Source organism: Panthera leo, chromosome B2 (assembly GCF_018350215.1).
Source record: "Panthera leo isolate Ple1 chromosome B2, P.leo_Ple1_pat1.1, whole genome shotgun sequence".
Classification (NCBI taxonomy): domain Eukaryota; kingdom Metazoa; phylum Chordata; class Mammalia; order Carnivora; family Felidae; genus Panthera; species Panthera leo.
In genome coordinates, this window is record NC_056683.1 from 11,453,822 (window position 1) to 11,476,401 (window position 22,580).

Here is a 22,580-nt window from a genome sequence, read left to right on the forward strand (position 1 = left end):
CACAGCTATATTCCTTAGTCTTCCACCCGGCCACCGCCTGCTGGTGCGACGCTGTAGGGTAACTGTTGACAATGCCTGGGGCTCCGACTCCAGCCTTCCTTACCCCAGGGTTGTGGTTCGGCCTGGCCGGCAGGGGGGATTCAGAGAGCAGTATTACTGTTAAGAGAACACAAGGACATGCCCGGAGTTGGGTTTGGGGAGGGGAGGGGATGTTGATTTTTGTCTTTTTGTGGTTTTTCGTTTTGGATCGGTAGCTTTCGTCGTGTGGTTTTGCTGTTGTTAATTTTACTTAAATTCTGGGAAACACTGAAGGCATGGGATGAGCTATTAAGTTCACAGGTGCCCGCTTCACCGTGCTCGCAGCAGATGATAGAATGCAGGTGATCCTGCTGTCCACGTCTTCATTGGCAGGGTTCTCCTGGTAACCGAGACGTCGAAGGATTACGCATGTGGAAATTCTTACAGAAGTACTTTTTGCGCTCGTTCTGTAGATGCCTGTAAAATTGGTGTGGATGTACAGCAATAAATGTGTTGTGGGAGAGAGAGAATGTGTACATTCTCTAAGTTTTTCTTTTCAGTTCTTAGCATCAGTCAATGAGTAAGATTTTGGAGACTTGAATGAAAAGCTGCTGTTGATGACTTTTGTGTATAGTGAGCCGACTGTAGTATTCTACTATTGTCTGTTTAAAAAGAAAAAGAAAAACTGTAATTTATATCCCCTTTCAACTTTATTGTATTTAATTGGTACAGATTGTGTGTGTGTGTCCGTGTGTGCGTGTGTGTGTTAGAATACAGACTGTCTAATTCAGATTTTAAAACATCGGTTGTTTGTCTTTAATAACCCTGCCAATTAGCTTCAGATCTAATTTCCCGTATTGGTACATATATATATGTGTCTCCGTAGCTTGAAGGGTAATAGTAACAGCCAATATTCAATAGCAACAGCCAACCGTACGAGGCACGGTTCCCAGCATTTGAAACATAGCATCTTGCTTAATCCTCACAGCGGCGGATGCCATAGGTGCTGCTGTTACGTATTAGGTGTTTGATGATGGAAAACCGAGGTCAGAGGGGTGGGTCAGTGGGACGGTGACAGATCCGGGATTCAGCCCGTGCTTCCATCAGTCTCCTCCCCGTGTCGTGTCTGTGACGTATCATGGAAGAAGAGGCCTCTGACGACAGGGCACCTCCAGAGTACGGAGGGGGCGGTGCTGAGTCTCACGACTTCTGAACTGACCAGCGCGACACCTGCAGCAGACAGAACAAAAATCTCCATGGCTCACCGTAGCCTTTCTGAAGAGGTCAAGAATGAGACATAGTCAGGGCGCCTGGGTGGCTCACTCGGTTAGGCATCCAGCTTCTGCTCAGGTCATGGTCTCACAGTCTGCGGGTTGGAGCCCCACGTCGGGCTCTGTGCTGACAGCTCAAGGCCTGGAGCCTGCTTCGGATTCCGTGTCTCCCTCTCTCTCTGCGTGCCTCCCACCCCCTGCTCGTGCTCTGTCTCTCAAATAAATAAAAACATTTAATAATAAATAACATTTAATAAAACATTTAATAATAAATAAAGATAATTAGGTATAGCTTGTCCTGGACAGACGAGTGTCTTTCGTAGACTTCCAGGGGAAAGTAGAGAGTGGGGAAGGCCCAAAGTTATTTGAATTTTATAGCATAGGATCGAGGGAGGAAAACAGTTATTTAATATTTAAATAAGTGATGACTACAAGTAGAATTCAAGACAAATTGAGCAAATTGTCATTCCTTCTCCTAGAATGAGATCATTGGCATTTGGTCACCAACTTTGTCATTATGACTTGGGAAGAGCAAACTGGTTTTAGCATATCAGATAGTTAAGTACAGGCATGTGTTTGACAGCTGATTTCCAAAGTACAGTGTTACTAGTGTCCTCACATTTGTTGACATTTATTTGGACACACATTTTACCATAACAAAAATCGAGTCTTGTGTTTCTAGGGCACCAGCTTTTGGGAAGAATGACTTCATAAAAATACCTTTAGAGTTAAGGAAGAGCAAGATAATACTTCTGCTTAGATAGCTTTAGTCAATACTTATTTTAACAATTACAATATTTAAGCTTTTTTTTTTAAGTTTACATATTTATTAAGAGAGAGAGAGAGCAGGCGCACACACATGCTTGCACATGCAGGGAAGGGACAAAGAGAGAGGGAGAGAGAATCCCAAGCAAGCCCTGTGCTGTCAGCGCAGAGCCTGATGTGGGGCTTGATCCCACGGACCATGAGATCATGACCTGAGCCGAGATCAAGAGTCGAATGCTTAACTGACTGAACCACCCAGGTACTCCTACAATATTTAAGCTTTAGAACAGTTTGGGGTGGGGGAAAGACAACTATTGACATGATTAATCTTTATTTTTAAAAAATAAAGTTCTCTGGTATATCATCAAGAAGTCCCGAAAGAAGATGTGATTGAATAAGAGTTCTTGCTGGCTTTTCTGAATGAAAAGAGCTAAAAATAGAAAAATATGCCACCAGGGCACAGTGATGTAGAGAATTTTTGCGTTCACCCTTGAGCTTGCTTATTTCAGTAACATGAGCACAAGTTTCTTTGCATAATATTGGGCGTACCTCCTACGTTGAAAAATAACAAGTCAGCCTGTAATACTCAGGTACTCCAGCCTGGAGGGAAAGCAGTGCCTTCTAATGCCCAGCAGTGCCCCGGCAGACAGCTTGGGGCTACTGGAGCATCTCACTAGTGGGGAGCCTGGACTGTGGAAGGCTCCACGAGAAGGCCATGCCAGCAGGCAACTTCTGCCCTTTAAGACAGTATGAACTGGAATGAAAACAAAATTCAAAATTCAGAAATTTAACCTGCTTGTCACTTGTTTCTAATCCCCTGAGGTAAGGGGAAATATCATTGTAGATTTGAGTGCCACTTAACGGTCATTTTTCCCCCTAGATACAGTGAGTTGATTTGAAATAAAACTTAGTCTTTATCTTTCAGATGTGCTGGGACACACACTGACCTCTGTGTACTCTTGGAAAAAGTTCTGTTTCCCCTCTATGATGCTCACTAGGTACCTGGGTCATTGCACACAGTTCTTAGAAGACTGTGACTCCGGAAGATGCTTTGGGTGCCCCAGTCACCGTAATCTGAGCCCAGTTGGCAATGACCAGCACCTTGAAGCTAACTGTAGGTTTTCTCAGCGCCGGATTGTCCCTGAGAAAGGAATTCTCAAATCCCTATGGGACCCTCATCACGAAGACACTCAGAGGCTGATGAATAGAACAGTGAATGTTCTACAAAGAAAGAGGTAAGTTTTGAAATTGGAGTCTCTGGAAGAAAATCGACTTGGAGAGGGAAAACAAAGTTCCAGTTTGGTTTTAGATAGCATAAACCAACTTGACCCTTTCACATAACCAAAAACACCTGTAACTAGATTTTAAAACTGGAACACATGGGTGCTTATAACAACTTCAAACCATTATTTGGGGCCTTCCTTTCCTAAATATCTGCCTGAACCAAACCATACCAAGATGCTCTTAGATTTCTTTGTTTTAGTTATGTCTTTACTTAGCCTAGAATGGGTTTTTGGGTACAGCCTGGAAGAGTAGATATGTTTTTCTTTGACTAAACATCTGAGCCAAAAGCCAGGCCTTCATGTAATTGGTTAGTCACTCTTGCCTGAATCAGCATAATTTGTACCTAGTGTATGGTCAACCACAAATGAGCCAAGCTATTTAAAAACACTAGAGTTAAATGCTAGCCATAGCAACTGCTATGAAAGGAGCATTTTACCAAGAATGAGGCTGTAAGGTCTAACCCCAGTACCACTTGCATTCAAGACTGTCTTGATGATATGGATGCCAATTTCCCACATTTTCCCCTTGCCATTTTATATATAAAGGTACATATTTGTGAGAAAGCTAGAGTATTAGTTACCTGTTGCTGTAAATTGAAGTACTCTTAAATTCAGTGGCTGAAAACAATAATAAACATCTCACGTGATTTCTGTGGGTCCAGAATTCAGGAGTGGCATTTCTAGGTCGTTCTGGCCACAGTGGCTCAGAGGTGGTAGTCACGGTGTCACAGCTGTAGTCACCTGAAGGGCACACTTGGGCCTGGAGGACACACTTCTAGGGTGACTTACACAGCTGGCGCTCCCTCACCGTATAGACCCCTTCATGCTGCTTGACCTCATGATACGGTGGCTGGCATCCCCAGTGAGTGGTCCTGGGGGACAAATAGAAGCCACATTGCCTTTTGTGACCTAGACTCACAAGTCACACTGTGTCACTCCCACCACTCTTTGTACATTAAAGTGAGTCATGAGACCAGCCCCCACTGAAGGGAAGGAAATTAGGCTCTTCCTTTTGAAAAGAGGAATGTCTAAGAATTTGTAGACATATTTTTAAACTTCCATTGCTAGTTAGGAGTTACATAGCTGAGGCCATGGGCCAAAGCAAAGCTAACTAGAACTTATGACCGAATATAGGAATTAACTCTTATTTACATAAGCAATAGAGTCAAAAGGAAAGCCACATTTTCATGGAATAAAACACATATTAATAAAAAAGTGAAAATACTATGATTATTTGAATGTGTGAGTTATGGCCAGTAATCAAACTGCACCAATATTCCTGGGGGAGGCAAATGATCCCAAACTATTATGTTTCTATTTATAGTTATGTTTTCACATTTGATTCTTTTCAGATTTGCTTCTTAAAGGCACAAGCACATGAATAGATTTGATGGTTTTGCTCAACATAGGAAATGAGTCTTAGGAAATTCAAGCATATTTTTTACTTATTAAGGCAAGTAATTGTAATGATTAGCTTTTGAAATAAAACTGCCAACAAAAGAAGGGTTTATAGGGTTTATTTTCTGAAGATACTGACAATGGTAGGATTATTTTATTATTAAAACGTGATACACACCCAAGTGTTTGGAAGTAAGCGAAAGGGGTTCAAAGCTCTTGAAGCTTATAAAATGAAACTTTAAAATTTTTTCTAAGTTTACTTTGAGAGAGATGGCATGCAAGTGGGGGAGGGGCAGAGAGGGGGAGAATCTCAGGCAGGCTCCGTTCTGTCAGCACAGAGCTCAACTCAGAGCTCAACCTCAGGAAACTGTGAGATCATGACCTGAGCCAAAATCAAAAGTCAGACTCGGAGCGCCTGGGTGGTTCAGGTCAGGATCTCACTGTTTGTGGGTTTGAGCCTTGGGTTGGGCTCTGTGCTGATAGCTCAGAGCCTGGAGCCTGCTTCGGATTCTGTCTGTCTCCCTCTCTCCCTCTCTCTCTCTCTCTCTCTCTCTCTCTCTCTGCCCCTCCCCCGCTCACACTGTCTCACTCTCTCTGTCTCTCAAAAATAAACATTAAAAAAAATTTTTTTTTAAGGAGCAAGACTGTCAACCGACTAAGCCAGCCAGGTGCCCCTCTAAAATCCAAAACAGGATAACTAGAAAAAGAAATGTAAAGTGAAGGGATTTGGGGGGAGGAGCTAAGATTGCAGAATAGTAGGAGGACCCTAGGCTTGCCTCATCCCCTGAACACAGCTAGATAAGTCAAGTCATTCCGAACACCCAAGAAATCGATCTGAGGACTGACAGAACAAACTGCACTAGAGGGAGAGAAGAGGCCACATCATCAAAGGTAGGAGGTGCGGAGACGTTTGGGGGAGAAACAGTGGGTGCTGTGGAGGGGAGGGAGCCCTGGCTGCAGACACAGGTGAGAGGCAGAGAGAGGAGCACACGGGATCACACAAGGAAAACACTTCCCCAAAGCCATTGGGAAAATGAGAGCAGCTGATTTTCATGAGCTTTTGCAACCAGCGGGGCTCAACGACCAGAGTTTTGGAGGTCCACAGTGTGCTGCAGTGCTCCAGTACAGGAGGTGAGCAGGTAACCCAGGGGCAGACTGCGTGACCTGAGGTTTGTCTGAGACTCACTGAGAGAGACTGCTGGATCTTCTTGGAGCACATCTGAGAGAGGTGGCATTGCCTCTCCGGTGACAAAGGAGCCGGCAGGCAACATTTCCCTCCCCCGCCCCTCAACACAGGCACAGAGACACCTGCTGAGGGAGGCTAACCTGGACGCCGGTTCTTTAGTGCAGTTTGCTCTAAACCCCATGCTCCTGCATGCTGGTGCAACCACCTTTCTGGGTCAAACGTGCATCAATCCCAGTGAAGCAAGACCCTCCCCAGAAGATCAGTGCAGGTCCCCACCACACCGGGTCCCTAAAGTTTGGAGTTTTAAAACTCAGCCAGTCTGGCTGGGATAGAGCCCAAAGTGCACTGTGCTGCTCCAAACAGGCAAGCAACCCAGATACAGACATTGTGAAAACAGCAATCAAAAACACCGAGGATGCACGAGGGGAAATTATTCGCTCCTCCAGGAGGTCTGCCCTGATAGCAGCAAGCACAAACTCTGCTCTCCAAGGACAATGGAGCTGGCTGGTGCCATTTCCATCTCCTGCCCCTCAGCCTGAACCGAATTCAGTAAACAGCACAGCACCAGCACTGGCTGCCTAACCTGCTTACACCAAGCTCCGCCCCCCCCTGCACTCTGCTGATAACTGCTTTTCTCCAGGAAGTGTGTCTGAGAATCAGCGTAGCAGGCCCCTCCCCCAAAAGACCAGTACAAACACCAGCTTGCACCATGCCTACTGACCAGAGTTCTCCAAATCTTCAGCTCTAATGGAGATAGCATCAGGTCTCTTAAGCAGACTAGAGCAAACCTATTAAAAACTTGCCACACTCTGGCCAAGATCCAGACAATCCCTACTGCAGGCAAGGAGAAATCCTACAGAGAGGAATAACCTGAGAAACAGAGCAGCCATAACACAGCATCAGAGTGCATGCAGCATACACCAGAGACACTTCTTGAAGCACCAAGCCCTGGACATTATATGACCTCTCCTTCATACAGCCATTATTCTTGGGAGCCAGAAACATAACAGGCTTTCCTAACACAGAAAAGAAGATAGAGACCTAGACAAAATGCCAATTCATCCCTAAAGAAAGAACAAGAAAAGGTCATGGCCAGTGATCTAATTGAAACGGATATAAGTAATATGCCTAATCCAGAATTTATTATTTTTTTAATTTTTCTGATCCATTGTTTAAAGCAACAATCATAAGGATATTTGCTGGGTTTGAGAAAAGCATAGAGGACATCAGGGATATCCTTACTGCAGAGATAAAAGAACTTAATCAGGCCAAAATGAAAAATGCAATCACCGAGATTCAAAAATAACTGGGTGTAATGACCACAAGGATGGAAGAAGCAGAGGAATAAATAAGTCATATAGAAGATACAAGTATGGAAAACTGTGAAACTGAGCAAAAGAGGGGAAGAAAAATCTTGGATCAAGAAAGTAGACTCAGGGAACACAGTGACTCCATGAAATGTAATAAAATTTGTATCATAGGAGTGCCAGAAGAAGAAGAAGAAGAGAGAAAAGGGGACAGAAGGTTTATTTGAGGAAATTATAGCTGAGAACTTCTCTAATCTGGGGAAGGAAACAGTTAAATACAGGAGGCACACAGAACTCCCAACAAAATTAACAAAAGCGGGCCAACACCAAGACATATTATAGTTACACTTGCAAAATCTAAAGTTAAAGAAAAAATCCTAAAAACAGCAAGACAACTTACAAGGGAAGACAAATAAGGTTAGCAATGATCTGTCCACAGAAACTCGGCAAACCAGAAGGGAGCAGCATGATATGTTCAGTATGCTGAATGGGAAAAAAAGGCAGCCAAGAATACTCTGTCCAGCAAGGCTAGAATAGAAGAAGAGATAAAGAGTTTCCCAGACAAACAAAACCTAAAGGAGTTTTGACCACTAAACCAGCCCTGCAAGAAATATTAAAGGGGACTCTTTGAGTGGGAAAGAAAGACCAAAAGCAACAAAGACTAGAAAGGAATGGACAAAATCTCCAGAAACAATGATAAAACAAGTAATAAAATGGCACTAAATTCATATGTATCATTAACTAGTCTGAATGTAAATGGACTAAATGCTCCAATCAAAAGACAGAGGGTGTCAGAATAGATGAAAAAAACAAGACCCATCTATATGCTGCTTACCAAAGTCTCATTTTAGACCTCAAGACACCTGCAGATTGAAAATGAGGGGATGAAGAAACATTTTCCATGCAACTGGAAATCAAAAGAAAGCTGGAGTAGCCATACTTATATCAGACAAACTAGATTTTAAGCCAAAGACTGTAACAAGATGAAGATGGACACTATATCATAATAAAGGGGTCTATCCAACAAGAAGAGCTAACAATTGTAAATATTTATGTCCCCAACTTGAAAGAACTCAAATATATAAAGCAATTAATAACAAACATAAAGGAACTCATTAATGATAACAATGATAGTAGGGGGACTTTAACACCCATTTATGTCAATGGACAGATCATATAAGCAGAAAATCAAAAGGAAACAGTGGTTTTGAATGACACAGTGGACCACATGGACTTAACAGGTATATTCAGAACATCCTATCTTAAAGCAGCAGGATACACATTCTTTTTGAGTGCACATGGGACATTCTCCAGAACAGATCACGTACTAGGTCACAAATCAGGCCTCAACAAGTACAAAAAGAGTCAGATCATACTATGCATATTTTCTGGCCACAACACTATGAAACTTGAAGTCAATCACAAGAAACAATTTGGAAAGACCACAAATACAAGAAAGAAAATAAAGAAAATCCTACTAAAGAGTGAATGGGCCAATGAGGAAATTAAAGAAGAAATTTAAAAAAATACATAGAAACAAATGAAAATGAAAGCACAATGGTCCAAAACCTTTGGGATGCAGCAAAAGCAGTCATAAGAAGAAAGTATGTAGCAATACAGGTCTACCTCAAAAAGCAAGAAAAATTTCAAATATGCAACCTAACTTTACACCTAAAGGAGCTAGAAAAAGAACAACAAAGAAAGCCTAAAGCCGGCAGAATAAAGGAAATAATAAAGATTAGAGCATAAATAAATGATACAGGAACAAAAAAACCCCAGTAGAACAGATCAATCCTGAAATCAGGAGCTGGTTCTTTGAAGAAGTTAATATAATCAATAACCCCCTAGCTAGACTTATCAAAAAGAGAAAGAACCCAAATAAATAAAATCACAAATGAGAGAGAGAAAACACCACAGAAATACAATTATAAGAGAATATTATGAGGGGCACCTGGGTGGCTCAGTCGGTTAAGCAGCTGACTCTTGGTTTCAGCTCAAGTTGTGATCTCACAGTTCGTGGGTTCACGCCCTGCATTGGTCTCTATGCTGCCAGTGTGGAGCCTGCTTGTGATTCTCTCTTCCTCTCTATGCCTCTCCTCCACTCACTCACTCTCTCTCTCTCTCTCTCTCTCTCTCAAATAGATAAACTTAAAAAAAGAGAATATTATAAAAAATTGTATGCCAATAAATTGTGCAAACCAGAAGAAATGGATAAACATACAAAGTACCAAAACTGAAACAGGAAGAAATAGAAAACTTGAACAGACTGATAACCAGCAAGGAAATTGAATCAGTAATCAAAAATCTCCCAACAAAAAAAAGTCCAGGGCCAGATGGCTTCACAGGGGAATTCTACCAAACATTTAAAGAAGAGTTAATACCTATACTCCTGAAACTATTCCAAAAAACAGAAGTGGAATGAAACCTTTCAAATTCATTCTACAAGGCCAGGATTACCCTGATTCCAAAACTAGACAAAGACTCTACTAAAATAGAGAACTAAAAGCCAGTATCCCTGATGAACATGGATGCAAAAATTCTCAACAAAATATTAGTAAATTGAATCCAACAGTACCTTAAAAGAATCGTTCACCATGATCAATTGGAATTTATTCCTGAGTTGCAAGAATGGCTCAAATTTGCAAATCAATCAACGTGATACACTGCATTAATAAAAGAAAGGATAAGAACCATATGATGCTCTCAATATTTGCAGAAAAAGCATTTGACAAACTACAGCATCCATTCTTGATAAAAAATCCTCAACAGAGTAGGTTTAGAGGGAACATATCTCAACATAATAAAGACCCTATAGGAAAGACCCACAGATAATATCATCCTCAATGGGGAAAACAGAACTTTTACTCTATGGTCAAGAACAAAACAGGGATGCCCACTCTCACCACTGTTATTTAACATACTACTGGAAGTCCTAGCCTCAGCAATCAGACAACAGAAAGAAATAAAAGACATCCAAATCAGCAAGGAAAAAGTCAAACTTTCACAATTTACACATAACATGATACTCCATGTGGAAAATCTGAAAGACCGCACCAAAAAATTGTTAGAACTGATATCTGAATTCAGTAAGGTTGCAGACTATAAAATCATGTACAGAAATCTGTTGTATTTTAGTACACCAATAATGAAGTAGCAGAAATAAAGCAATCAATCCTATTTATAATTGCACCAAAAACCAAAAGATACCTAGGAATAAACCTAACCCAAGAGGTAAAAGATCTGTACTTTGAAAACTATAAAACACTTGTGAAAGAAATTGACTATTACACAAAGAAATTGAAAGACATCCCATGCTCATGGAGTATAAGAACAAATATTGTTAAATTGTCTGTACTACCCAAACCAAGCTACACATTTAATGCAATCCCTGTCAAAATACTACCAGCATTTTTCACAGAACTGGAGCAAACAGTCCTAACATTTGTGTGGAACCACAAAAACCCCATTAGCCAAAGCAATCTTGAAAAAGAAAAGCAAAGCTGGAGGCATCACAATTCTGGACTTCAGGCTGTATTACAAAGCTGTAATCATCAAGACAATATAGTACTAGCACAAAAAATAGACACGAAGGGGCACCTGGTGGCTCAGTTGGTTAAGCATCCAACTTCAGCTTAGGTCATGATCTCATTGTTCGTGGATTCAAGCCCCATGTTGAGCTCTGTGCTAACAACTTGGAGCCTGGAGCCTGCTTCAGATTCTGTATCTCCCCCTTCCCCCCACACACACCCCCATCCGCATCTCTCTCTGCCCCTTCCCTGCTTGTGCTCATGCTCTCTCAAAAATAAATAAACATTACGGGCACTGGGTGGCTCAGTCAGTTAAGCATCTGATTTTGGCTCAGGTCATGATCTCGCAGTTCATGAGTCTGAGCCCTACATTGGGCTCTGTGCTGACAGCTCAGAGCCTGGAGCCTGCTTCAGATTCCGTGTCTCTCTTTCTCTCTTTCTGTGCCCCTCCCCCCCCCAATATAAGTAAACATTAAAAATAATTAAAAATAAATAAACATTAAAAAAAACAGATTAATGGAACAGAATAGAAAACCCAGAAATGGACCCACAACTATATGACCAACTCTTCTTCGAGGAAGAATACTGAAGCAGGAAAAAACATCCAGTGGAAAAAAGAGAGTCTCTTCAACAAATGGTGCTGGAAAAACTGGACAGCAGCATGCAAGAGAATGAAACTGGACCACTTTCTTACACCAAACACAAAAATAAATTCAAAATAGATGAAAGATGTAAATGTGAGACAGGAAACCATCAAAACAGAACACAGGCAGAAACCTCTTTGACCCCAGCTGGAACATCTTACTAGATGCATCTCTGGAGACAAGGGAAACAAATGTAAAACTAAACTACTGCTAAAACTAAACTACTGACGTCAGCAACACAAAATATTCCCGCACAACAAAGGAAACAAAACTAAAAGGCAGCTTACAGAATGGGAGAAGATATTTGAAATGGCATATCTGAAAAAGGGTTAACAACCAAAATATGTGAAGAACTTATTAAAACTCAACACCCAGAAAAACAAATAATCCAGTGAAAAAATCGGCAGAAGAGGCACCTGGGTGGCTCAGTCGGTTCAGCATGTGGTTCTTGACTTTGGCTCAGGTCATGATCTCATGACCCTGTGGGTCAGGCCCCACATCAAGCTCTGCACAGAGCATGGGGCCTGCTTGGGATTCTTTCCCTCTCTCTTCCTTTGCCCCTCCCTAGTTTGCTCTCTCTCTCTTTTTCTCAAAACAACAACAACAACAATAAATAAATAAATAGAAGACATGAATAGATATTTTTCCAAAGAAGACCTACAGATGGCTAACAGACACATGAAATGATGTTCAATGTCACTCATCATCAGGGAAATGCAAACCCAAAGTACAGTGAGATATATCACACCTGTCAGAATGGCTAAACTTAACGCAGGAAACAACAGATGTTGGCGAGGATTTGGAGAAAGATGAACCCTTTTACACTGTTGGTGGGAATGCAAACTGGTGCAGCCACCCTAGAAAACAATATGGAGTTTCCTCAAAAAGTTAAAAATAGAACTGCCCTACGATCCAGCAATTGCATTACTAGGTATTTACCCAAAGGATACAAAAATACGAATTTGAAGGGATACATGCACCCTGATGTTTAGAGGGGCCTAATCAATAATAGCCAAATTATGGAAAGAGCCTAAAAGACCACTGAATGATGAATGGATAAAGAAGGTGTGGTGTATGTATACCATAGAATATTAGCCATACCAAAAAGATCTTGCCATTTGCAACAACGTGGATAGAGTTAGAGAGTATTATGCTAAGTGAAATAAGTCAGAGAAAGAGAAATACCATATGATTTCACTCATATGTAGAACTTAAGAAACAAAACAGATGACCATAGAGGGAAGAAAAAAGAGAGAGGCGGGGCGCCTGGGTGGCACAGTCGGTTAAGCGTCCGACTTCAGCCAGGTCACGATCTCGCGGTCCGTGAGTTCGAGCCCCGCGTCAGGCTCTGGGCTGATGGCTTGGAGCCTGGAGCCTGTTTCCGATTCTGTGTCTCCCTCTCTCTCTGCCCCTCCCCCGTTCATGCTCTGTCTCTCTCTGTCCCAAAAATAAATAAAAAAAAAATAAAAAAAAAATTAAAAAAAAAAAAAAAAAAAAAAAGAGAGAGGCAAACCATAAAACAGACTTATTTTTTTTTTTTTTTTTTTTATTTATTTTGGGGACAGAGAGAGAGACAGAGCATGAATGGGGGAGGGGCAGAGAGAGAGAGGGAGACACAGAATCGGAAACAGGCTCCAGGCTCCGAGCCATCAGCCCAGAGCCTGACGCGGGGCTCGAACTCACGGACCGCGAGATCGTGACCTGGCTGAAGTCGGACGCTTAACCGACTGCGCCACCCAGGCGCCCCAAAACAGACTTATTTTTTAAGTTTATTTATTTATTTTGAGAGAGAGTGAGCGTGTGAGTGGGGGAAGGGCAGAGAGAGAGAGAGAGAGAGAGAGAGAGAGAGAGAGAAAATCCTAAGCAGGCTCTGTGCTGTCAATGCAGAGCCTAATGTGGGGCTCAAACTCACAAACCATGAGATCATCACCTGAGCCAAAATCAAGAGTTGGATGCTCAACTGACTGAGCCACCCAGAAGCCCCTAAAAGAACAGTTTAAAAGGGAAAACAGGTTAACAAATACTAAAAATAAGCTAACAAGAAATGGTACAGATATGTAGGAAAGGATATTTGGATAGCTTCTTCCTGTTTAAAATTACTCTTCAGTCAGCTCAAACTCAGCACCAGGGCTCTTTCCACCCCTCTTTGGTCTGTCCCCTGAGCCCCTTGGCTCCCAGGATGGGGCTCCTCAAGATGCGTCTTGTCTGCCAGGGTAGGTGCCTGTAATTTGTCATTCTCTGTTGCCTTCTGCTGACCCCTGGTTGAGAAGTAACTTCTCCCACCTAATTTTTGGACACAGACCTCCTTCCCGGCTTTATCCACCACTGATGTCAGTAATGGTTAGTCCCCCAAGAAACTTACTGCAGGACAGTTTTCTCCCAAGAAGCTTGGCAAACTGCCTCTGCTGACCAGGTTTCCCCGCTGGCCTTGCACTGGTACTTTTGAGACTCAGCCTTTCTGCTCCCAGATCTGGGCTGCCCGCCACACAGCCCCTGCCCTGGCACTCGGTACTGTTCCCATACAGGGTGAACCCGGGCAGTCACAGTGACTCTTAACTCCAGGCTTTCTTCTGCATCATTCGGGGGGTCTTTCAGGACCCCACAAGAAGGACCAGATGCGTGCTTTCTGGAGCCTGGAGCCCACCTACCTATTACCTCTGACCTACCAAAGCAAGACGGGGAGGGTGCCAATGGAGAAGCAGAGCAGCAGCCTAGGCAGTGTCGAATTCTCCCTCAGGCTAGCTTAGCTTCTACTGGTTTTGCTAATGCCTTACCCCAACGCATGGGGGACTGGGTCTCCTCTTACAGACCAGGAAGCACCCAAATCATAGGCAACAAAAGCAAAAATAAACAAGTGGGAATACATCAAATTAAAAAGCTTCTGTAGAGCAAAAGAGATGATCAACATAATGAAATAGAATGGAAGGAAATATTTGCAAACCACCTATCTGGTAAGGAGTTAATATCCAAAATATACGAGGAATTCATACAACTCAATAACAAAACAAAACAAAACAAAACAAAAAAACCCTCAAAACAAACAAACAAAACAAACAAAAAACAACCATCTGAATAAAAAATGGACCAAGGACCTAAGTAGACCATTTTTCAAAGAAAATATTCAGGGGCGCCTGGGTGGCTCAGTCGGTTAAGCGGCCGACTTCAGCTCAGGTCATGATCTTGTGGTCCATGAGTTCGAGCCCCACGTCGGGCTCTGTGCTGACAGCTCAGAGCCTGGAGCCTGTTTCGGATTCTGTGTCTCCCTCTCTCTGACCCTCCCCCGTTCATGCTCTGTCTCTCTCTGTCTCAAAAATAAATAAACGTTAAAAAAAAAAAATTAAAAAAAAAAAAGAAAATATTCAAAAGGCCCACAGGTTCATGAAAAGGTGCTCAACATCACTAATAATCAGGGAAATTCAAACTAAAACCACAATGAGATATCTGTTAAAATGGCTATTATCAAACAAACAAACAACAACAACAACAAGAACTAACAACTACTGGCAAGGATGTGGAGAAACGGGAACCCTGGTGTGCTATTATTGGTGGGAATGTAAATTGGTATCACCAACATGAAAAATAGTATAGAATTTCTTCAAAAAATTAAACATACAACTACCAGAGGCTCCTGGGTGGCTCATTCGGTTGAGCATCTGGCTTTTGGTTTTGGCTCAGGTCACGATCTTGCAGTTTGTGGGTTTGAGCCCCACATTGGACTCTGCTACTGATGGCATGGAGCCTGCTTAGGTTTCTCTGTCTCCTTCTCTCTCTGCCCCTCCCCAGCTCATGTTCCTATTCTCTCTCTCTCTCCCTATGTGCCAATCAATGGATTAATGGATAAATAAAATGAGAAGAAAGAGAAAGAAAGAGAAAGGGAGGAAGGAAAGCAGAAAGGAAGAAAGGAAGGAAGGAAGGTAGGTAGGAAAAAAACTTGGTGTATATATATATAATGGAATATTATTCAGCCATAAAAAAGAAGGAAATCTTGCCATTTGCAACAACACGGATGGACCTTGAGGACATTATGCTAAGTGAAGTAAGTCAGACAAAGAAAGACAAATACCATATGATGTCACTTATATGAGGGATCCAAAAAACCCAAACTCAAACAGAATAGATTGGTGGTTGCCACAGGTGAAGGATAGAAGGTGAGGGAAATGAGTGAAGGTGGTCAAAAGGTACAAACTCACAGTTATAAGACAAATAAGTTCTGGAGATGTAATATCCAGTAGGGTGACTATACTTAACAGTATTCTATTTTATATCTGAAAGTTGCTAAGAGAGCAGATTTTAAAAGCTCCTCAACACAAAAAAATGTAGGGGATGTGATGGATGTGTTTGTGGTGGTAACCATTTTGGAATATGTACATAATATCAAATCGCTATGTTGTACACTTTACACTTACACACTGCTTTATGTAAATTAAATTTTCATGAAGCTGGAGAGAAGAAAAAGTCTTAACATGGCTGATCTCTCTACTTCTAACCTCGCACTTCTCCCACACTTCGTACTGACAGCAGAGTTCACACCTCTGTTCAAAGAATAGTAGCATGTCTTTTATATGCATTATCCCATTTAATTCCTGGAACAATCTGTAGGATGAACATTATCATCTCCATTTTGCAGATGAAGAAGTGGAAGAAAAAAGATCTGAGAAAATTTCTCAAGGTTGGATGGCAGCTGAATGGCAGCACCAGGCAGGTCTTAAGTTTGTCTGACTCCAAAGTTCAGCTCTTTCTGTTGAACCGTGCTAATCCCGCTTGATCTGGCTTCAAACCACCCTCACAGGTGTCCTTCTTGTAATTGTGCCCTCGCCCCAGGCTCGCTGTACTATCTTTAATATCTCTCCAAACCATGCTTACCTATAGCTCCAAGGCTCATGCTCTTTGTTCAGTCTCACTGCCTGCCCTCTTTTATTTTTTATTTTTTTAGTGTTTATTTATATTTGAGAGAGAGAGAGAGAGAGAGAGAGAGAGAGAGAGAGAAAGCTAGCATGAATGGAGGAGGGGCAGAGAGAGGGAGACAGAATCCAAAGCAGGCTCCAGGCTCTGAGCTATCAGCACCGAGCCCAACATGGGGCTCAAACTCATGAGCAGTGAGTTCATGACCTGAGCCGAAGTCAGATGCTTAACCGACTGAGCCACCCAGGCACCCCTCGATGCTTGCCCTCTTAATCAAAGATTGTCCTTATTTTTCAAGGACTAGTTCAAATTCAACTACTCAGAAAAGCTTTCCCTGATGCCCTTCACCTTTCTCTCTACGTGAGAGATTCAGCTTTTCTCTCAAAAGTTTGTAGTTTATTTTGCGTCATAATTGTGTTTCCATGCTTAGGTTGCCAATTAAACTTTCAGTTGCTTTTCCATATTTACCCACCACTACCCTTCCTGTGCCCCACATTTAGTCAAGGGTTTTGTGAAGTTCTTAGATGTATGTCAAATTGTAACATTTTTAATTTTAAGAAAATAGCTGGTGTGGGTTTCACTTATATTTCATGTTACGAATTTTCTCTTTAATCAATATTCATTGAAGGAAGGGGTCCTAAAAATGCAATAGTAGAATGCATTTCCATCAGTCAATCCATGAAAGCATAAAATTGGGATAAAAATAAGTGATCAAATCAATCAGACATTGTTCCAAAACAGTTATATATCAGTTAATAGGAACTGGGACAACTTTTTGTGGTATAAATCAATGATTTCAGGGGGTGCTGGCCAAAGGGCATATGAGACCATTCATTGGGATTTGCAAAGAAAAGACTTCTGACTGTATGTTTTGCCTCAATGATTTACCTACATTTTCTACTTATACTATAATATGTAATTACAGTCGATCTATAGCATGTTTTAAAATTGGTTAGGGAAAATTCTCTCCACTTTTTTTTTTTAATATCCTGGCAATTTTCATATGATTACACTTTTAAAAAAATTTTTTTAATGTTTATTTATTTTTGAGAAAGAGACAGAGCATGAATGGGGGAGAAGCACAGAGAGAGGGAGACACAGAACCCAAAGCAGGCTCCAGGCTCTGAGCTGTCAGCACAGAGCCCAATGCTGGGCTCAAACCTGCAGATGGTGAGATCATGACCCGAGCTGAAGTAGGACATTTAACTGACTGAGCCACCCAGGTGCCCCTCATAGGTTACGCTTTTAAATTTAGAATAATTTGTCTGGTGTGGTGGGTAGTGAGGGGGCATGCTGTTTTTGTTTAGAAGATATGTTTTAATAAGCTGTTTGAGATAGAAGGATGAGGCTCACTAGGCTTGGCTGCAGTGAGCTAGTTTTTAGACATCACGTGATTGAATGGCTCTACGTGAGAAATGAAGGGGATTACCAGTTTTTGCTAGTGGTAAACACTGTAATATTAGAACTCTCAGAAAAGACAGACATTTTGGATTATAAACATCCTTTGAAAGAACATCTAAGGGGCGCCTGGGTGGCTCAGTCGGTTAAGCGTCCGACTCCGGCTCAGGTCATGATCTCGTGGTCCGTGGGTTCGAGCCCCGCGTCGGGCTCTGTGCTGACAGCTCGGAGCCTGGAGCCTGCTTCGGATTCTGTGTCTCCCTCTCTCTCTGACCCTCCTCCGTTCATGCTCTGTCTCTCTCTGTCTCAAAAATAAATAAATGTTAAAAAAAATTAAAAAAAAAAAAAAAGAGAACATCTAAGTTTCAGAACAGGAAGGAAAGCCCTCGTAAGAGAGAAGAAAAGCAATTAGGAACTGGAGACCAAAAACAAGTGGAGGTAGGGGGACAGAGATAACTCATTCTTATCCACCCCCCCCCCCGACCTAAAAACTCGAGTTTTAATGCCCATGATGAGACAAGGCATCAGCCCATTTGAGGTAGAGAATTGGAATTGAGATGTCTACATAAAAGTGGGATGTTTGAAAAGCTGTTTCCCTAACAGTGTACTGTTAGGGAAAAAAAAAAAAAAAAGAATAAACTCAAAAAAAAAAATCCGTGCACTGTCATAAAGTGATGTAAAACTTTTCATGTATATGTGTGTTGGCAGGTGTGGAGGTGGGAAACAAAAAGTTTCCCTTAAGAATTTGTAACCACACACCTACCCAGGTGTGACTTTTTACTTCCATCATGCACTCACAACGCCAATGCTAAGATATTAACATAAATAGTGGTCCTGGAGTCGTGAACCTCTGGAACACCTACATGTAACAAATCTAAAATCTCTTTGGGGAAATAAGCCCTCAACCCAGGCCATATGGACATTCACATATGAAGCCCTGGTAAAGATGAGTTCCCAATAAAAAATTACAAACCACTAAAGTATACATCAAGAAGGAAGGAAGTCAGTAGATAAAAGAGCAGGAGGATTAGAATCTCAAGAACATAAGATGTAGGGGCACGTGGGTGGCTCACTTGGTTGAGTGTCTGACTCAGGTCCTGATCTCACAGTTCGTGGGTTCGAGCCCTGCATCGGGCTCTATGCTGACAGTTCTGAGCCTGGAGCCTGCTTTGGATTCTGTGTCTCCTTCTTTCTCTGCCCTTCCCCCACTCTCTCTCTCTCTCTCTCTCTCTCTCTCTCTCTCTCTGTCTCTTTGTCTCTCTCTCTCTCAAAAATGAGTAAATGTTAAAAAATAAAATAAAATGAGAGACTCTTAAAGGAAGAGCTTCAAGAAGAAGCGAATTAGGGGCGCCTGGGTGGCTCAGTCGGTTAAGCGTCCGACTTCAGCTCTCACGGTCCGTGAGTTCGAGCCCCTAGTCGGGCTCTGGGCTGACGGCTCGGAGCCTGGAGCCTGTTTCCGATTCTGTGTCTCCCTCTCTCTCTGCCCCTCCCCCGTTCATGCTCTGTCTCTCTCTGTCCCAAAAATAAATAAACATTAAAAAAATTTTTTTTTAAATAAAAAATAAATAAAAAAAAAAAAGAGAAGAAGCGAATTAAACTCAGAAAGAAGAAATAAGAGCCAAGAAAGAGTGGTGAGCAAAGAAAATGGTCCGTATTTGGTTAAATCTAAACAAGCAGCACAACTTATACGGGAGTATGCAAATGAAGTGTGACTAGAATGTGGTCAACAGTGTGAGAGGAGAAGTCATATGAGTGAAAGCACTTGCATTGTTTTGAAGAAGGGTGGAGATACTGATCAAGTCAGAGAATTTATGTTAAAGTTTAAAAGTAACCACAGAAGAAAGGAATGAAGGGAGGAAGGGGAGAGAGAGAGAGAATGTTGCCGTTTACAAACCAATAGAAGGAAGGGAAAGGCGGGAATAACAAAGCCACCCATCCATTCCGAAGGAAAGAATGAGGTCACCTGGGTGGCTCTGTTGTTAATCATCTGATGTTGTTAAGCATCTGACTCCGGCTCAGGTCATGATTTCATGGTTCATAAGTTTGAGTCCCACATCAGGTAAGCTTGACCCTCGCTTTGGGCGAGCACCAGCCCTGCATCCGGTAAAACATGAACCCCACTTCGGGCGAGCGCGGCTTCTCTCTCTGTCTCTTTCTGCCCCTTGCTCACTTGCGCCCCCCCCCCCCCAAAAGAATGAAGGGGAAAAGCAACATAGAAGAAGCAGAGTAAATAGAACAAAATAAGAAGATAACAAATCTAAATAAATCCATAATCACAATACATGCAAATAGTCTAAACTCACCATATTTTTCCCAAGAAGAATTTTTTTCCCAAAGACAACTCTCCTGGTCGCATGCGAGCAGGTGAGCATAGGAAACTGTGCTGTTGTAGGTGTAGGGGAGGGAGGAGGCTGGGTCCCATCCCGTGCTACATTAGAAGATGTTCACTTACATCTGCACACTTATTCACTGCACAGAGTTGAGGCTCAATGGTTCAATTTCTCTAGAGAATAAATCTCTGGACTCCTGTGGAGGCGGGGGACGAGAGCATCCCCTGCTTGCCCAGGGCGGGAGAGAACTGGGGATCAATGTGTGTGGACCTGGGCTCTGGCCCCACCTCATTCTCAGCCATGGGCCTCCCTCCAGCTTTCAACACTGCTGGGAGTCTCCAGGGGATGCTATTCCAGTTTGCAGAAACTCCCCCTCCCGGTCCTTGGCTCACAGTGTTCTCTGACTTGCTCAGTGAGTTTACCGCTTTCCTGTTTGCTTGCCCACTCCCAAAACTGTGACAAAACCTTTTTGTCCACTGTTTTCTTTTTCTAGTGGCTTCATACCCTTCTTAATTCATTCTTAATTCATTGCTGTCACACATGTTGGGTTTGGGGAGGAAGAAGATACAGAAGAGTAGGGTTAATCTGCCGTCTTTAACCAGAAGCCCTTGACTGAGTTCTTTCTACGCCACACTTCCAGTGTAAACCCTAGGAGAACTTGAAAGCCACAGCTGATAATCGGAGGCATTGTCACGGAAGAGGAATTTGAATCGTACGCAACCCTCAGTGTATAGACCAATGGATGAAAGCTCTCAGGGGGAAAAAAATGTTTAACTTTCACAAAAGAAATTTCGAAACGATCAGAGCTGTCCTAGGAGGTCAGAGACCATAAGCACTTGAGTCATCCCTTCCCCATCAATTGTTCCGGAAACACGATGATACCTTTGTTCAAGTAATTCCCTTCAGTTCTTTTTGGAGATAAGTAGTAATGCATGCGGGTAAACACCTGAATCCCTTTTGTACATGGGATCATTCGTGTCTTCTGGTCAATTAAACTCGGGGTCACGGCCAAATATAAAGGTTCTTCCTTGAAGTATGTGAAAAATCTGGGTAGAGCTCATTGGAGTTAAGTGGCCATTTAGACATCAAATTTGTTCTGCTTGGGGCATGGGAAACAGTATAATTTAGTGGCTTTAGAGTCAGAAAGAACTGCATTCAAAACAGTCCCTAATGCTTGACAGCTAGGCAAGTGAACTTAGGCAGGATACTAACCTCTCTGAGCCTCGATTTCCTTATCTGCAAAATGGGAGCAACAACACAGGCTTCACAGGATGGTTGTGAAAATGAAATGAGATGCCGCTAGTGAGCCTGGGAAGCCTGGTAGATTGTGGAATTCTGGTACATGTCCTTTCTCTTTTGTCCTCCCCACATCTCCATCACCCTGATGCTACCAGTCACTGTGCTGACAGCTCAGAGCCTGGAGCCTGCTTCGGATTCTGTGTCTCCCTCTCTCTCCGCCCCTCCCCCCATTCAAGCTGTGTGTCTCTCTCTCTCAACAATAAATAAACATTTATTTACTTATTTAAAAAATTTTAGTATCTATTTTTGAGAAAGAAAAGAGCTTGAGCAGGGGAGGGGCAGAGACAGAGGGAGACACAGAATCTGAAGCAGGCTCCAGGCTCTGAGCTGTCAGCACAGAGCCCGATGTAGGGTTGGAACTCATGAACCACGGGATCATGACTAGAGCCCAAATCGGATGCTTAACTGCCTGAACCACCCAGGTGCCCAATAAATAAATAAACATTTTTAAAAAATAAATAAATATACACAAAACAATGCAAGGGTTGGGGGGAGATCGCCTTTTCAGTCAAGAGAGCACTGTTGGCAAGACTTGCTAAGTTTCCCTAAGGATCAGGTCCATTCAGGCTCAGTCCCCAGTGCAGGACCCAGCTCCCACTCAGAGAGAACAGCTGTCACCAGGGGACCACTCTCCACCCCTCAGGAAGCGCGGCCTCCAGTTCCGGAGAGGATAAAGCCCAAGCAGTCTGGGCACCTGCAGAAGCTGAAGAAATAACTCACCCCTTCATTGTGGGACTGACCTAGCAGAACTCTGCAGTCCTTCCAACCTGTGAAGTCTGATTTCTTTGGTCCCTTACTCCATCTCTGTGTCAACCTTTCAGGAAGAAAGGCCATCTTGTAGAAGAAAACTCGTTTCCTTTATTTAATTTTTTAAAAAAGATTTTGTATTTAAGTAATCTCTATACCCAATGTGAGGCTCAAACTTATTACACTGAAGTCAAGAGCCACCAACTGAGCCAGCTAAGCGCCGCTGGTTTCCTTTATTTACAGTCTCTAGCGGAGTATTCTGCAGACAGTAGGCATCTGTTATAATATTTCCTAATCAATCAACTTCAAAGAGAAAGATGTATTTCTCAATGATGTCAATCTGGAATGAGATATTATGTGTAAATTTACTCTCCTAAAAAAAACTTACTGGAAGTTGCTTAGTCTACATTCCCTTTTCTGCCTCCTGTCCAGCCTGCCTCCCTCCCTCATTCTTCAGGCCCTTTGCTCTGTTATCTGACGTGGGGTAGTATTCTGATGTCATAAT

At 42.5% G+C, this 22,580-nt stretch overlaps 1 long non-coding RNA gene across 2 annotated transcripts; it reads right to left on the minus strand.

Annotated features, from left to right (window-relative positions):
• Positions 1–748: 748 nt before the first annotated feature.
• LOC122219531 lies at positions 749–22,517 on the minus strand. Of its 2 annotated transcripts, XR_006202428.1 has the most exons (5): positions 22,464–22,512; positions 22,049–22,142; positions 3,919–4,209; positions 2,604–2,808; positions 749–1,248 (listed from the first exon to the last, which is right to left on the minus strand). It is a non-coding gene; the product is annotated as an uncharacterized LOC122219531 (long non-coding RNA). The 2 variants fall into 2 exon arrangements; XR_006202427.1 differs by lacking the exon at positions 22,049–22,142 and having other exon boundaries at positions 22,464–22,517.
• Between the last annotated feature and the right edge of the window lie 63 nt (positions 22,518–22,580).